This window comes from Falco naumanni, chromosome 8, assembly GCF_017639655.2.
Source record: "Falco naumanni isolate bFalNau1 chromosome 8, bFalNau1.pat, whole genome shotgun sequence".
Classification (NCBI taxonomy): Eukaryota; Metazoa; Chordata; class Aves; order Falconiformes; family Falconidae; genus Falco; species Falco naumanni.
Genome location: NC_054061.1, coordinates 49379849 through 49396716, shown reverse-complemented (window position 1 = coordinate 49396716; position 16868 = coordinate 49379849). Strand labels below are relative to the sequence as shown.

Genomic DNA, 16868 nt, shown 5'->3' with positions numbered 1-16868 from the left:
GTCCTGTCCTGTTATGAAGGGACTGGGAAGTGACGGGGTGTTTTGGGGGATGGGGTGGATTTCTTCTGAAAGTTCAAGTATGGTTAGGAACAATTGAGCTTGCTACCAGTTATTACTGTTTGTGGAGAAAAAACATACTTGGTTTTATGAACAGGGCCTGGAAAGCAGGTTCTCAAATAAGAAGTCTTTGCAAGTATTTTCTGTTTCAGAGATTCTAGATTATATTGCAATGCCTGTAATCCAGAATTTCTTGCAGTTTGCCCCTCCATGCCCTTGCTTTGTCTGAAATAATGTCAAATAGTCTTACGGTTCACTCTGAGCTTACTCTTGTTTACATAGACAAAACCAAACTCGAGTTAAGATACTTCAGCCAATGTCAAACTGACATACAGGCACCTAAAGCTCATTGTTGAAAGAGAATTGATTTATGCTTTATGTGTTTGCTTCTTAGTCTTGGCTATCTGAACATATGTTTCCACTGTGAATTATTTAGTTAACAAAGACAAAGATATTACACTCCAGTGGAGCGTACCTCAGAAATCAGAAATAAAGACATCTGTCAAACTAATGGTGAAAAACCTATCTACTGAACCATTTATATTTCCTTCCTAACAGTTATGTGACAAAGGAGGTCAGTGGATGGTTCCTTTGTTTTTAATTTTCAATTTTCAGAATTTAAATGAGAATTTTTACAGAAGGACTGACCTTTTGCTGCAATATTTATCTCTTTATGTGCCTATTCAGTGACTTGGGATCTTTCAGATAGGGTGGGGATAATTGCCTTGCAATCGTTAAATGTTAATTTAGCACATGAGGATATATAAGGGCTTTCAGGTGTATTAAGGAAAGAATGCATCCTAAAACATATGAAGTGTGTCAGTCTTAAGTCAGTTTGGTATAACTAACCATCAGGTGTTTCTTCCTCTTTTTTAGCCCAGGCTTCACTTAGAGGAATATAAGCAACTGCTAGGTAAGCAAAACCAGTTCTCTCTCATATGTAGTTAGAAGGTAATGCATGATGTATTGTAGGAAAGTGTAAAAGCTCTCTTGTTTAGCTAAAAGAATACAGGGCTAGACATTTCTTGGTCTTCAGGCATGATTAAAATGTTAATAATAGCTTTAACTTAATTTAAGTTACTGTTCTGTTTTTGAAAACAGTGCATGTCTAAAAATATTCACTAAGGTATTTGGTTTTGACTCCTAATGGTATGGAGCTTCGTGAATTTTTCTGCTTTCTTTTTGTCAGTGGTTTTGAATGTCTAATTGAGTGTTAAAGAAAATGGGGAGCAGACACTTTTATAATCTTACAGGTTCTGATCACTTTAGCAACTATCCTAGTTTTATCATATTACTGCAGTTTTTTTGAAGTTGATGTTCTGATTTACTCACTAAAATGTTTCTGTTTTTTTTTTCTTTAAACTGCTATTTTTAGTCAAAATACATGTCTGCATGTCTAGATGAAAATGAGGTTATTTCTCTTTCTACACTGTACTGGTTGTATGTAAAGAACTGTGCAATGACATGGCTGTATTTCTTCAATTAAAGCATATTTGTTAATGGTTTGGTTTGCTCCCCTGCTCATTGGTGTGGGTTGTGTTGGGTCAAGAGGAGCACACGAGGCCCCCAGAGTTTTGTGGAATTCTGGGCTGTAGCGTGCTGAATAAATGCCCAGAAAGAACCAGGAAATGCTGTTGTAGCTTAAAATGCGTAACATGCCCTAGTGCCTAGAGCTTTTGATTTTGGGTGGAGGCTGTAACGACTGTGACCCTAGTGACTTTACGTGACTCACGAGTCGCTTAAAAGCAACTTCATGCTTCGCTTTGTGACAGACATTTATCATCTGCTTACGTAAGAATTGTACTGAAGTGTAACCGAGCAGGGCCATTTGTGCACAGAATGAATGATGTTACCTTTTCTCACCAATTTAAACTATAAGCTGTAAGAACAGAACAAAGTTCATTCTATAAGTTTGTCTATAGTAGTCACACAGTTAAACAAGCCCCTGGCTCAGTGATTATATTGTTGTTTGCCTGTTTCTACCTTTTACTACATTTGTTTTGAATTGGCTTTAAAAAGTCATGCCAGTAACTATAAATAATAATTGTGATACCTTTCCTTTTGCTAGAATTAACACATCAAATTTGTACTCAGTAAAGTTTTTGTGAAATGTTTTATTTGCATCCCTCTTTTTTCTTCCAACATGTGATTGTGGCTTTGTGGAACCATGTAACCTGATTTTATTTCCTCTGGGGACAGCATACCTTTCCACAGTTGTCTGTCTTTCATGACATGAATTCTAAGCAATTTCTTCAAACCTTCTTCATTATTGTCACTCTCAAATCTTTCATGCTCATCAGTAGTTGTATCTTACTATCATAGTAGCATCCATACCTATATCTTGTTTGGAGTTGGTTTTAAGATCTTCGTAAAATAAATTCCATCTTATTTTTCCCGTTTCACTATTTTTGTTTTTTGTAAAGGGGATAAGAAGGAAAAATCTAAAATATTAGCTTTTAAGTTAGGACTGTTTGAAGTAAAGGAATCCAGTAGAGTTATGAAAAAGTGTTAGAATTGTCATGAAGAAGAAATAAGAAAGAGGTGGACAGTTAGATTTTTCACATGTATTAGAAAACTGAAACTAGTCTGTTAAGTTAGTACTGTATATGAATATTTTAACTAATTTTCTGGTTAATATGGTGCATACATAAAACTACTTTGCAAATTTATATTTGCAAAGCCAATTGGAAAGAATGTCATCAGATACCATTTTATAGAACATGTAAAATGTTTAATTAAGCAGTAAAGCCATGTAAACCATCTGTTTCTGTTTAAATAGTCAAGATGTTACAGAGCCATTTCTTGTAATTTAAAAGATCTATGCATTTTTGATTGCTTTAAAATTAGCATTCAGCTTTCCTAAGGACTTAGGGTTTTTTTTCCTGCTGTGAAATATGCAATAATTGTTAATGAAGGGGATTTTGAGTGGAAATTCTGTTCAGTTTAGCACATTTTGAACTTTAACTTATCGATTTTGTCATTTAAGTTTTTTAACTTAAGCAGTTTAAAGCAGATCAAAAGCTAAATCAGACTGTGGCAGTTCAAAGGCTTCTGTATGACGCATGGCGGTTAATTTAGGAGGAACTGGGTTTTACTTTTTTCCAATTGTCAGCTGGGGCTTTTCTTGCAAACTATTTCATTGATACTTAATAGCTGCAAGTGTCATAGGATATAGCTCTTTCAGGCCGTGGTGTCTGCAAACTAATTTCTGCTGCAGACTGCTGCAGAATCAACATGAAATCATGTTTTGTGGAGCTGGTGGGAGGAGGGGTGTGAGCAGAAAGGATACTCTTCAGTCATTCCCAGTGGCAGAATTCCTGGGGAGCCCTTCCGCAAATGAAAGGTACCTGCCAAATCCAAACTAAACCCTAAACATTCAAAGGAGCCCACTAGGAATTCCATAGCCTTGTTAGCAAACTTTCAAAATCTTCTGTAAATGGAGTGTTTTATGAACAGGCAGAGCATTATTTGACTGTAACTTTCAAGTGTATTTGGAGATTCACTGATGCAATTGAAATGCTGTTTGCAAGGTGCTTGTCAGAAGGAGAGTTTCTGACAGTTTAGAAAAGATGAGGAGATAAAATGAGGTATGACTGTGGGGGCAGAAATTTCCTGTAATGTATACTTCACGGTTTAAGGGTTTCTTTACAGATCTTGAACACAAAAATGTACTTTCTATCTGACTTGATCTGTCCATTGTTGATCGTTTGAACTCTCGATTACGATGTTACAAAGTGTTTTTTTCCCTTGTACGTTCCACAGATTTGTACCTCATTTTGTTTCCTAATGCCTCCAAGAATCTTTATACCTGTTTTAATGCAGTTTAATATCTACAGACATTGTTATAAGAACATGAAGCGTTAACACTGATGCTTTTCTAAGTCTAAACAGGATAAACTGTTTTGTAGAAATAGGCTTTGAATTGCAGTATTTTATAGGATTTGCAGACAGCTGAAGAGATGTTTAGAGGGCTTCACTGTAGTCCACTAAAAGGTTAAAAATGTTGACAGATTTTATTCCAAAACTCCTGTCTTCCCCTACTCTGTCATGGCTTCACAGTTTTTCCTAATTCAGTAATAATTTAAGGACAAGTGTGGCTAATTTGTATACAATGCATCCATAAACTTGCCTGATTCTTAAAGAGCTCCACATCTCCTGAAGTGAGACTTCACGTACAGGGGGGCATGCAAACCACCACAGTGTAGCAGATGGTGGAGCTGGCTGAGTATTTCAATATTTGATGTTTTAAATATTGATGATTCAGTTCCTAGTGTCCTTGAAGGAGTTTTTATTAAAGAACAAGAACAGCAACAGCGCAGCTCTTGAGTCTAAAACCAAAGCAGAAACTTTCAAAAATTATAGTGGATGTGTCACTTTGAAGAGAATAGTGGTGGCAGTCATCTGTCAATGTACAGAGAAAAAAACCAAACCCAAAAATGCTTCCATTTCTTTGGTCTTTCTTAATGTTCACGGTATTTAGTCTATATGCAAGATGGGCTTGCTTCTTCTTATTTATCATTTAAACTTCCCTTTGGGGGTTTCAGATTTTTAGCATCCTACTCTAATTCTGCTGACTTACTGCCACTTTGCATGCTGCACTGGCCCCTTTTCAGCATTTCTAAGCTGTCTGGCATGGTTTGGCAATAAAACAAAGCATTCTTACTACAGTACTAAGATTTCGCATCTTTACAAACTACTTACTATGGCTATGGCCCGTGAACAGCAAATCAAATTGTTTGACTTTAAGCTGATGATACGAATTAGGATGAAATGAGACAAGTCTGTATTTGTACTGCTTCGTCCCTTCAGTGCACAGCTTTCTTGCTCCTCAACATTGTCTGTTAGTGTGTGTTTATCTGCGGCTGAAGTATTAGCTCCAGGCTGAAGCCCAGGTTTTCCACTCTCCATTTGTGGCTTTTTGCCTGGGTGTTCTGCTCTTCAGAGAGTGCAGTTATTCCCTGTAGACTCTTTAGTCCAAACTTAGCTGCCTGGACTAGGAAAAGCTGTACTTGCAGGCAGTAGAGACAAAAGTCAAACAAGAGAAAGAAGACTCAGTGATTAGGCAAATTGGGTTGGAGTAGGCAGAGTTGGCCGTTTTTAGGCTAGAGGATATCAAACCATGCTTGTTGGAGGCAGTGAAAGTGAATGCTGGGGTCATATAGCATTGGTTATTTTAAGATCAGTATTTTTCATATTAATGGATTAGGTTCTGAACTTTCACTCTCACTGATGAACATTTATTCACAAAAATAGTTCCCTTGACATCATAAGCATTATTCTTGTAAAACCTTTTCAGAGCGAGGGGTTTGTGATGGGGCTGTGTGATGCTCTTTAATGCAGGGTACCTCCCCTTGTCAGCATGCAAGTCTGTCACAGTTGTATTCTTGTGTCTCAGTATTTCCTTAGGGCTGTTGCATTTCTTCTAACCTGAACTGTAACATGCAGCTTGTAGTGGAAACCATAGGTCTTCATCAAATCTCTACATACTCTCATACACAGTAGGAGTAAACTGTGTGGCAGCTTGTTTGCAGATTAGAAGCACAACTGTTCTGTTGTCACTGAGACTTAGAATCATCTTCCCTTTGGGCACATAAGTAATTCCTTTGGTTTTATTTAGTATTTTACTCCTGAAGAATGGAGCAGGTGTTTGACTGCTGTCTTTTGCAGTGACAACACTGCCCCTTCCACTTTGCAAGTAGGTGGAGGTTTTTTCATTATGAGCATGTTCTAGAATAACTGGAACATCACATTGCATACCTTTACAGGCTGTATTAACATGACCTTTTCTACCTATATTGTAGTTGTCTTAACATAAGGCGGGGTTTATGTATTAGCTGTCACGCTTAGTTTGATTTCTGATGGTGGCATTGCAAGAGAAAGCATTCATTTCCACTGGTACAACATATATCATTGTTTATACATCAGACTGTACAAGGTGCTGCAGTTTAAGCCATTGAGATAGTACAGAGAATTTAAAACTGATTTGTTTGCATTGCCCATTTATTCACCTTGTATTTCTAATTTCTGATGAAAAGAAAATGTTTAAAAAGCCTGATGGATAAACCCGATATATTATTTTAAATTTCTTCTGATTTACATTCAGACCGCCTTAATGAACCTGAGGAATGATAACCAACTAAACTTGGCTCATTAATTTGAAACTGATGTTAATGGAATTATTTTTATCGATATTCCTTTAAAATTGTTCCCTTTGCTCCTGTTAAAATTCATGATCCATAAATAGATTCCTAATTCATGCTCTGAATCATCATATAGTTTTAACTTCTATGCTTAAATTATTATGTTTCACTTTATTAATTGAAGATTTCTAACTAACGCTAGCTTTTTAAAGCATCTGTCAATTTAGACAGTTTGCACTTGAGACTCTTGCAGTAAAGGCATGTGCTAGAATCAAAACACAGAGTGTTTTAAATGCCCAGTCTGGTTGCTGGACTGGATCCTGAGCAGAAAACTGCTTTCTCTGTGATGTGAACTGGTGTAGTTTTATTGAACTCGTGGAGTATTATCATGGTGTTCTCTTCGTAATGCTGGGAATCTCAGATTATTTCAACTTCTTTACCAAGTGGTATTTGAATTAAGAAAAAAACGCCAAACTTATGTTTGATTTTAACTTTGTCCTCAATTTATGTTTAATGTGAAACGTTTTAATAATATGTGATTTCTTATAAGGAAATTATAAAGTATTAGGGCTATTAATTAAAGAAATACTTTTCAAAGTAAGAGGAAACTGTTTAGCACACATGGTCTCACTTCTGTAGGCACTTTGCATTCATGTGCATTTGTTCAAAAAACCCCCACAACCCATGACTGCACTGAAGTGCATTATACTTTAAAAAAACAAAAAGGATGTTTCTATGTGTGAATGTCTGCAGAACTTAAGTGTGTACAATTAAGGTAATAGTTCTAACAGCTGTAGCAATACCCTAATGTATTGACACGATCCAAGAATTTATCAGAATGTGGTGTAAGCCAAAGTTACCGTGAATCATTTTTGTTATGTAAACTAGCATTCATACATAGTTGGCAAATCAACATGCTTCCACACTGACTGTCTTTGATATTTGTTGTAAATATGTAAGCAGTTTTTAACTGCTTGGCATTTGTTCAAAAATGCGATATTTAGTAAGAGCTTTGTAGTTGCTTTTAGAGTAAACAACTTTGATACCAGTATTCAACCAGTGCTGTAGTGGAAGCTGTGCTGGGGGATGGCAGGTGTGGGCATCTGTGGGCCAGCACTCGAGGAGCTCGGTCCTGTCCTGCAAAAGTGGCAGATCTGAGATGCCGGCATATCCCAGTTTTGTTGGAGAAGGGTATTGCCACTGTGCGTGGCCTTGCAGTGGGACCTGGGCCCACTGGTGGGGTACCTGGGTCCCACCTAGGCTGAGGTTCCACCTGGACATGGTTCCCTACTACAGTCTGGGCTGCAGCTGGTAAAGTCAAGGATGTTTGACTGCAGGCACTTGTCTGAAATGGACTGCAGTGCAGAGGAGCTGTGCCTGTGCGATCGCGTTGATCTCAGTAGCGGGATGGATTAGCAGTAGTAGTGTTAGGAAGAGCACTGGATCAGAAGGTACCAGGCTCAGCTGAAAGGACTATTTTTAACTGTTGCCTCCGAGGAACGGAGAAAACGTGGGGGTTGTCTCAAGTAGGATGCAGCAATTTAAGGCTCAGATCTCTCTGCTTTGAGGCCATCCTGTCTACCTCACAAATCAGGGCCCCCCAAAGTGTGCTGCCTTGCTTTTGGGTTAGGAATATTGAATGCCTAGCCTCAGCTCAGCCCCAGACCAAACAGTCTGCTGGACTAGCTGCAGGAACATCCTGGAGCTGCAAAGTTATCTTGCTGGAGATAGGATAGTGGATTGGCTTCTGTGACTGCTAATTTCCTAAGGAAATCAGTTGACAAGTGGTTTAGAGTAACTGCTTAATTTATTCATGTTTGAGCATATTTTTTGTAGGATGTTGTCATAAAATTATTTTAATCACAGACTAAATATTACTATGCTTTCTGATGGTGTATTGTGGGACACAGTGTATTCAGGTTTGGGACGAACGTTGACTGAATGCCTTTTAAATAAAATATGGATTGACCAAAAGGGTTTCTCCCTGAACAAACGTGATAGTGATACATTCCTTAGATTATTTTTCAAAAACTTACCTTCCAAGCATGCTACCCCCCCCCCCCCCTCCAAAACCCGCAAAAATATTTTACTGAGCTTGTGGAGAGCTGTAGGACCTGGGAAAGGAGAAAGGAAGCTAAGATGAATTCAAGGTAGAGCGAGCTTTGTAGAAGGTCCTGAATTAATTTTGTGTTCAAAAATGTATATGATGATGTATGTAACATTTGACGATCCTTCCCCACCCATTATAACAGATGCTAGCTTGTTTTATTAATAGGTAGATCTAGAAGGAAGTCTTAACTGCATTAGTAATGAAAATCTGTGTGATGTGATTACACATGTGATTTTGCACTGAAGCATAAACTGTGACATAATGCATTTATTTCTATTTGTCTTGATGCTTACTTACTATTACAAGGTGATTTTTTAAAATGAGAAACTTTTCTATAATATTGTTGCTCTTTAAACCTGTAGTCCTATGAACTGACTGAACTCTGGCATATATGTATCAAAAGTCCAACGGATTGCATGATGCCATTCAACGTATTCTTCTAAGCGGTGCCACTGTTAAGAGGTTGTACAGACAGCTCTCCATGTGCATCCTTAGAATTTAAGGAAGAGTGAGACAGTTAAGGTGTCAGACTTTTTACTCATTGCATCTTTTCCTTGCCAGACTCTGCAGAGGATGACTGTGATATCAGACCTAGCAATGAATCTAGTACCTTGCAAAGGGAATGATAATTGCAAAGGGAAATGACAATCTGCAGTGGGGGGAAAAAAACCCCTGAAAACTATTCTTAACTGTTCTGAAGAAAACAATAGCCATCTTAACCTAGTGATGTGATGATTTTTTTTTTATTTTTTTTTAAAGTACAATATGAGATTGAGCTCTGGAACTGTAGAGCAAAACAAGAACGTGAATCATAGCATTAGGAAGTGAGGGAAGCATTTATGATTTGTAGTATCTCTGTCAATGACAGATTTTAATCCACGTGTTTATTTTGTTGTAACATATATGTGCAGCTGTGTTAATTACATCATTGTAATTGTCAAGATTTATAAGGAAGTAATAATCTGTTCTAAGAAGGCTGCCACATCTACAATATAATACGTTTTTCTGAAGGCAAAGTCATGTGTTTTCTTTCCCCATGAGTGGGAAAGAAAAGAACGTAAAAACACAAGGCTGGGGAGGTGCTATATTTACACTTGGTTTTATATATTCAAAAGGGTTTTTTTCATTTTTTTTTGTTTTACCAGTTTATAGAAAATTAAATGAAACAGCTTATTCTTGTAAAATTGCTGTATTCCTTGTCCCTAGGATTCATCACTGCAGTTTGTGTTAGGTGGAGAAAGAAGTGCTATAGATTTGCGTGGAGCTGCTCATGGAAATCTGTCAGGGACTGTATCCTGAGATTCACAATATGATTTCCCTTTGCTGAGGGAAGAAAAACTAACAATGCCAGTGTTTTTCCTGGTTCAGCCTACTCACCCATTGATGCTGCTTCAGCTTTTCTTCCCTGGTATATTTGGTGCAGGAACGAAGACGCAGCCCAGTCTTGTTCTGTTATTCACCATCCTCCCTCCACCATTACTATCTTCTGGTGGAATACAATAATGTGTCTTCCATGGGTATGACTTATAATAAATACTTCATTAATTGATGACAGAAGTTGTCCACCCACACATTTTATGCTTTTCACTAGTTGCTGTGGAGCTAATAATCATTTTGCATGTTCTTATGCTCATACCAGGGGGAAAGCATTCACTGACCTGAATCAAACAAGATCAAACTCTAGGTTGCTGTGCGTTCTACTTGAATTACTGAAAGAACTTTGAGAGGTGTTCAGGTGAAAGGGATGTTTTTACATATGCATAATTCATTCATCTAAAATTTTTTTCAAAATATACACATAGAAGATTCCACTTCTAAGTTTAGGTTTTTAAAATATCTTAAAATTAATTTGGATCTTGTGATATAGAGAAAAGCAAAAGTTAGTGCACTGCATTAAGAATTTCATTGATCTGTCAAACACATAAACCTATTTAACTGGGAACGTGAAGGTTTTTTTCCACTAGTGGTATCTCAGAACTTTTGTTTTGGAAGGGAACTAAGATGTTGGCACACATAAATGATCTATGCAATCTTTTATGATTCGAAGTTTGTGTAAGAGTTAAGACTCTAGAGGGAGCCCATCTCACAGTTTTCTGCATTGAGAGAAATGGCTTTACAAAAATAATAAAACTGCTTCTGTTAATGAGTAATTTAAAGTGAAGTCTCTTCTGGCCCTGAGGTACAAAAGAAAAAATCACAGTAGTGTAGGACACTTATTTGCAAACATCTTTAGACATTTTTCAGTTCATAAAGTCAATTCTACCTTACCATTATCTGTATTTTTTAATACTGTGGAAGGTGTACAACAGAGGAATTTTCAATCTTGTGCTTGCATAATAAAACACAATTTATGACCTTTCTCTTTTAAAGAACTTTTGAGGCCCTGTGAGGCAGCATCACAGAGGAAAGGTTTGAGTACATGCATTTTGAGGCATTCTACTTGTGCAGGCAGAGTGCAAACATGAGATTTTTGAGAAGGTCAGAACACGTATTTTTACATTGTTTTGGTGAAAGCCTGTATATTGCATGTAGCTTCCTGACACATGTCAGTGGGCACATAAAATATGGGTGATGCAGTAATAACTCTTTTAGCCATGGTTTCTAACTAGCTATCTGTGTGTTACTTGGCACTGGATAATAGACCTTGAATAACGTTACAGCAGTTTATAGTTCATGGATATAGTGATTATTTAATTTTAGTCCTTAACCTGTTGATTTTATTTTTTCCTCACTAAATAAAGAGGCTTTAGAATTTAGCAAGGGTTTTGTCTAAAACAAATTGTTCAAGGCTGTACCTGCACTGTATGACGTTGTTTGCATCCTGCATGGGTTTTCTGCCTGTGATACTTCCAGGTGATAGTGCCCACGCAGTTTCCTCCTGTTACATAGTCAAGGCAAACACTTAAATCAAAAAATGGGAAGCATTCCCAGTTTCACCTTGGATACAGCTGGACTCACCCAAAGGGAGAATGAAAGTCTGAATCAGAGTTAAAAGCAGAGTTCAGTTTCAGCTGCCCAGCCTTATATTCACTGTGCTGGATACTTGCAAGGAACCAGGAGATGGAATGTTTCCAAAATTTGGATTAATAGAGAACAGTGGAGAAAAACCTGTTGTTTTTATAAAATACTAAAATGCAGTATTTATTCATTTTGAGTGACAGCTTCCATATTTCATGTAGGAATTCACAAGGGATTTGGTACTGAAGACATTCAGTATCCTAATTGCACTTCATGTTTAGTCTCTTGGTTTATAAATGATGGCGCTAAATCCATCAAAATCAGTTTACAGAGACAGTATTCAGTATTAACTGCTTCTTACTTGCATTCAAATCACTCTGTCATGCTTCTAGCTAACAGCAAGCATTTTTTTCAACACTTCACATTAGCATATTATGTAAGTGTGTACTGCAATTTATTCACAGGGTAACTTGTATGTACAGTTCAAATAGGAACAGAGATGTATGTAATTAATCAGCACACACTCTCTCCATCCATTTTTACGTTGTGCTCTTAGAATGCTCTGGAAACTTAGAATATTCAGAAAATAGTAACCCAAATGTCTGTCTTCAGTGTATATACCATTTTTCACCATGCGCTATATTTGTAGTTTAGTTCAGATTGTTTAGCCCATTGTGGTTTAGTCCAAGGTGCCTTATAATCACAAAGAACTTATCTGAAATAGCTTTGTCAAGATTAATAGGAAATTACTCCTAATATTAAGAACTTGCAGTTCTTTAAAATTAGCAACTTATGGTTGTTTATGTGTTTTAATATATCAAAATGTATTAATTAAAAGTTTATATATGTTTAGTGCAAAGCTATTATTTATATTTTTTTTCATCTTTTGAAGACAAGTAAGTGCTATTTCTGCTCTCTGTCCTTAGCACAGAATGAAGACAGAACTGTTAATTTTAGAGGCCTTTGTGGTGCTTAGCACAGATCTACAAAAGGTTTTTAAATATCAACGCGCTGATCTTCAGAACATTCCTCTGAAGCAAAGGGGTATTTCTTTTCCCATTTTAAAACTGGCAATGCTCAGATTAATACTGGAGTAGCAAGTAGCTTTATATGCACCTTTAAGCAAAAGCTATGTAGCCTTCTGAAACTTAACTTTTAAGTCTAGATGCATGTCTTGTTCTAGTTCCACCTGTACTGACACAGGTTACTAGCACTCCTGTTTTCCTGAACATCCATAACGTAAGCAATTTCTTACCCACTAGTGTAAAAACAAGCTGGGTTAGTTTAACCAGTAGGAATATAGCTCTTCTGACACAACTTTTCTTTCTTACTCAAACAGGCCAGGGGTGTATTATCATACAAGCAAACAGGCAGTAGATTTGGAAGGTGTGACACTGTATTTCAACGAGGACGACAATAAGCAGCTGGAAAGAGAATGATTTACTAAACTCTTCAGCTAACCAGTGACACCAAGAATAGAATATAGTCCCAAGTTAGCAGGTTAGTTGCATCCAAACTGTCATGTTAAGAAATATTTTGTAATTACCTACCACTTACTAGCCATTGCTGTTTGCAATATAATGTGTTACTTTGTCCCACTGGGGCATATGCATCCCAGTTAATTTTTTTCAGTTCCCTGCTCAGCCTCCTCAGCCTTCACTTACCTGTTGTCTAGGGGGATTTGGCTCTAAAAGGCACCTGATAGTACTGTTGAAGTAGCTCTTTCTGCTAGATGTGGAGTATAATGAACTGAAATGGGAGAAAGTCTTTCTTTAAAGGACTGGCTGTGGAGGCAGGTTCTTGTCTTACATGGAGAAAGGAGCTTCCTGAATTACAGCCTGCAGGCTGTAGGCTTCTAAGTGTTCTTCAGATGACAGTTGACCTGGCTGAGGTTGATGTATTAAACAGTATTCAAGTGTTGGTGGAAGACTGTACATGCTAGATTTCAGTGTCTGAAGTTCAGGTTCAGAGAGTCTGGAGAAATACACAGACCTGTGAATCTCAGAACTTTCCCAGTAGCTAGAGATAAAGATTTACTGGACACGAGTGAGAGGAGGAACCTTTAAGACAATTAACAACTCACAAGTAGTGAGGGACTGAGGTTAAGTAGCTATGAAAATCTTCTGAAAGCGTAATTTGGAGGAAAAAAGCTATTTAGTTGTTTGAATGATTGACACTTCCATCACTAGCATTTTATACAGCCTAAATGGTCTTTCCATTAGACAAAGCAAAATATGTGCTAGTCTTGCATCATACTGATGCATTTAGAAAATAATTCTAGCTTTCTGTAATTGTTTACGTGAGTAGTAAGCTTGAAATAAATTTACTGAAAATTAATTGGTGAATCTGCTTCCAGTATTTTGCATGTATGCAACTGTATTTTAAGATAAAAATCTTGAAGTGTCTTTTGAACAAAATTGTCTTACATTTTTATAATAAAGGTGATGGCTAACTTGCCAGAAGTAAACCATAGCAGGTTTTTTTGCCACAAAGTGGGGAAAAATAAGTCCCAAGTACCAGTCTACTTGTTCCAGTCTATTCTTATGTAAAGAAGGAAACTCATAATACAACTTTTCTTACGTATTTACAATTACTGTCAGAGAGGGAATGCAAACAAAATACTGCTCAGTTGTGTGAAATATGTGAAAGGGTGGAGCTCCATCTGCGATAAGAATCTCTTGGTAGAGCCTTGTAGTATTACAGTTAGTTGTCTTGACCAGAAGGTGTGGAAAGAGAATACGCTAATGGAATATGTATTTAAGCATAGCTGCAGAACCCTGTGCCATGGAATAGCATGCCCTGTGCCCCATACTACACCGTGAAGTAACTAGAAAGCTTATGTGGGTTTGAGTTTATTTGGCTGTATTCTGATGAGGGATTTTGGTTTTTTACTGCTGTGAGTAAACCAGCTTCTCAGGAATGGGCTCCGTTTTAAGAGCAACGTGCTGGCCAGTGTGCCTGAAATATTGGGTAAACTGATGAACAGCCTTACTCCAGTGCCTGTCTTATTCTAGCTGATTTACAAACTAGGTACAAAATTTTTGGAAGGGTTTTGTTTAATCTGAGTGATGGAGACCCATGTTTCTACAATAAAATGTCCAGGACTGCATTTCAAAGGCTGTAGGAATGTAGACTTATGTTTTCACTATATGTCTATAATCAAAGAATAATACCAGAATAATATACTTTAAAATTAAGTACTTTTTTATACTGATTGTTTAATTGTTTAATATCCCTTTTGAGGCGTTATTTTTGTGAGACTTGATTGTTGTTACTGATGTCAGTATAATCATGAAGATTATGCAAAGTAAATATTATACTTGAGAGGTATGCAAAGTAATTTTCTATGAAATATGGCTCATTTGGGGATTGCTTTTTGTTTTGTGAGAAAGACGAAAGCAAATACTTGTGAATTAGACATTTTCTCCATCCTACAGAATTTGTAAGGTAATTGTACTTTCCTTTTCTCTTGACTCCGTAACCAGATGTGGGCTTCTTATATTTAGGCAGATGCTTTTTGTAGACTGTAATGTTTTTCTGAACAGTAATTAATTTCTTACTGTATAAAGACAAGACTCTGTGGTCTAAGCTGAATGAAAAGTAGTATCATCATTAGAACTTAAGTTACCTTAAGCTAGAGGATGATAAATCTGTGGAAGAGAGGTATGACAAGGTAGGGGTGACCATGAAGTTAGGAACTTGCAGAAGTAAGTTTTGAAGGATGTCCTCTGTGATGCTAACAAACTAGGAGTCAGTTCCCCTTGGACAAGAGTCTTGTCTTGACCCCTGTTGATCTTGCTGGTTTGCACCATATTATTTAGTGAACCATAGAGTTTCCTCTCTCTTCTCCCTTTTCTCCAGACCCAATATAAGGAAGTGGCTTCTGTCGTTCTCCCCTTTCTCTGAAACAATGAAACCTGAATGTGGAAGATGGAAATTACTTTATCAGAAAATACAAAATTGTTGTTTCTTCTTGTGATATTAAATGTCTTCAATTTCAGGGTTGCGATGTCTTGCAGTATTTTGAATCTGGGCAGGATTTTCTGGTGATTGATAGAGCACATTTTGATTAGTTTTGTTCATCTAATTCTTGTAATGTGGCGGTTTTATCTTCTGAATTCCCTACTGTTCAACCTCGTATTCAACTTAGTTTCTGTGACTGCCTTGAAAACTAGATTGTGTTTTGGTTACTTAATATTCACTTTCCTGTTTAAGAAATAAAGGCCTACCTAATCCTGCTAATTGGTGAACAGCTCCCACTGTTCTAATAACTTTTCATGCCTCATGTTGTGAGGAACACTTGAGTGAACCCTTGTTAAAGGTAACTGGCTTTCTGTAAACATGAGGTACTACCTACTATGTAACAGTACAGGTAAGCTTGGGTAATATTAGCAAATAATCTGATTCTATGTAAAGATTAGTGTGACTAAGGGGTTCAAAGTGATTATTGATTTTTATTCCCTCATGTGGAATCTTGATTCCACTAAAGCAAATCTCTTGTTTACAGGATTTGACCAAAAATTTTCAAAATATTCTAAACCTTAATATTCTATAATGTGTTATATTTTTTTATCCTTCATCTTATGTCCCCAGTGCTAGTGCTGGCAGATAAATTCACCATTGTCATTTGTAGGAAATATTCTGTTGCTACTTATGCAATCAAAATACATCAGATTTTTTTCCAAATTGTTGTTTGCCATGTGCATTTTATGTAGCCATTTACTTTTTACCACATACTTGGGGAGCAGTGCTAAAATTCTACTTGATTGTCTTAGTCTTCAAAAATACGTCTCTCTCTTTGCCTGATTTGAACATTAATTGCTCACTTTAGAAAAGGTCATGTTACATGTAAGTCTGATTTTAGAAGTTTTTTCAGAATCTTGCATATCCAAAGATGAGTAAGAGATATGTCTAGCACTACTTTTGACAGATAATGACATAGTTTCTTCTTTATATAATTGTAATTTCATCATATGATTAATTATTTTTGCAAATTAAACTGGAAATGGGTGCTGATAAATTATATTCCAGTGCTGACTAACAGTGTGGTCTAGGATTACTTATTTAAATGCATTATGTATTTGTTTAGAAAGGACAGATTGAATGTGTCACTTGCAGCATGGGTAAATTGCTGTTGAGATCACTGTTCTATTTTTCAAAAAGCAACCATTAAAGATGAAGGCTGATCGTTCGAATGTGTTGCAAATGAGATTAATGCACATACAGAAATGGAGAAAGTACTTTTTTTAGAGACTACAGTGTTGTCTAGCAAGTATAATGTGATGTACATAAATCCAGCCTCAAACTATGGATAACTTATTCTTGACTTGATCTTTTTGCCTTCTTTTTGCCATTCTAAAAATTGAATTAATCTATTAAAAATGCTGAACACAAGGAATCTTCATCCTTTTATTCATCTGAGTAATATGTTAGAGAATCCCAGTAGAACTGAGTATAAAAACCTTGTAATATTTAGCACTATGTGTGTATACACACATATATATACACATATATGTACATGTATATATACACATACATGAGTATACATATGACGAACAGCAGCATTTTCTGTGTCCTCTGCTTTTTGTGGAATCATTGATACT

General features: G+C 36.7%; 1 protein-coding gene across 6 annotated transcripts in view; it reads left to right on the top strand.

Moving 5' to 3' along the window:
- Positions 1–16868, top strand: part of PDE1A (phosphodiesterase 1A) — a 249915-nt gene that overhangs the window by 1101 nt on the left and 231946 nt on the right. For all 6 annotated transcript variants that reach the window (XR_005829343.1, XM_040603799.1, XM_040603798.1 and 3 more), the window contains exon 2: positions 934–970. The gene's annotated coding sequence lies outside the window, so the exon portion shown is untranslated. The remainder of the gene's footprint in view (positions 1–933; positions 971–16868) is intronic.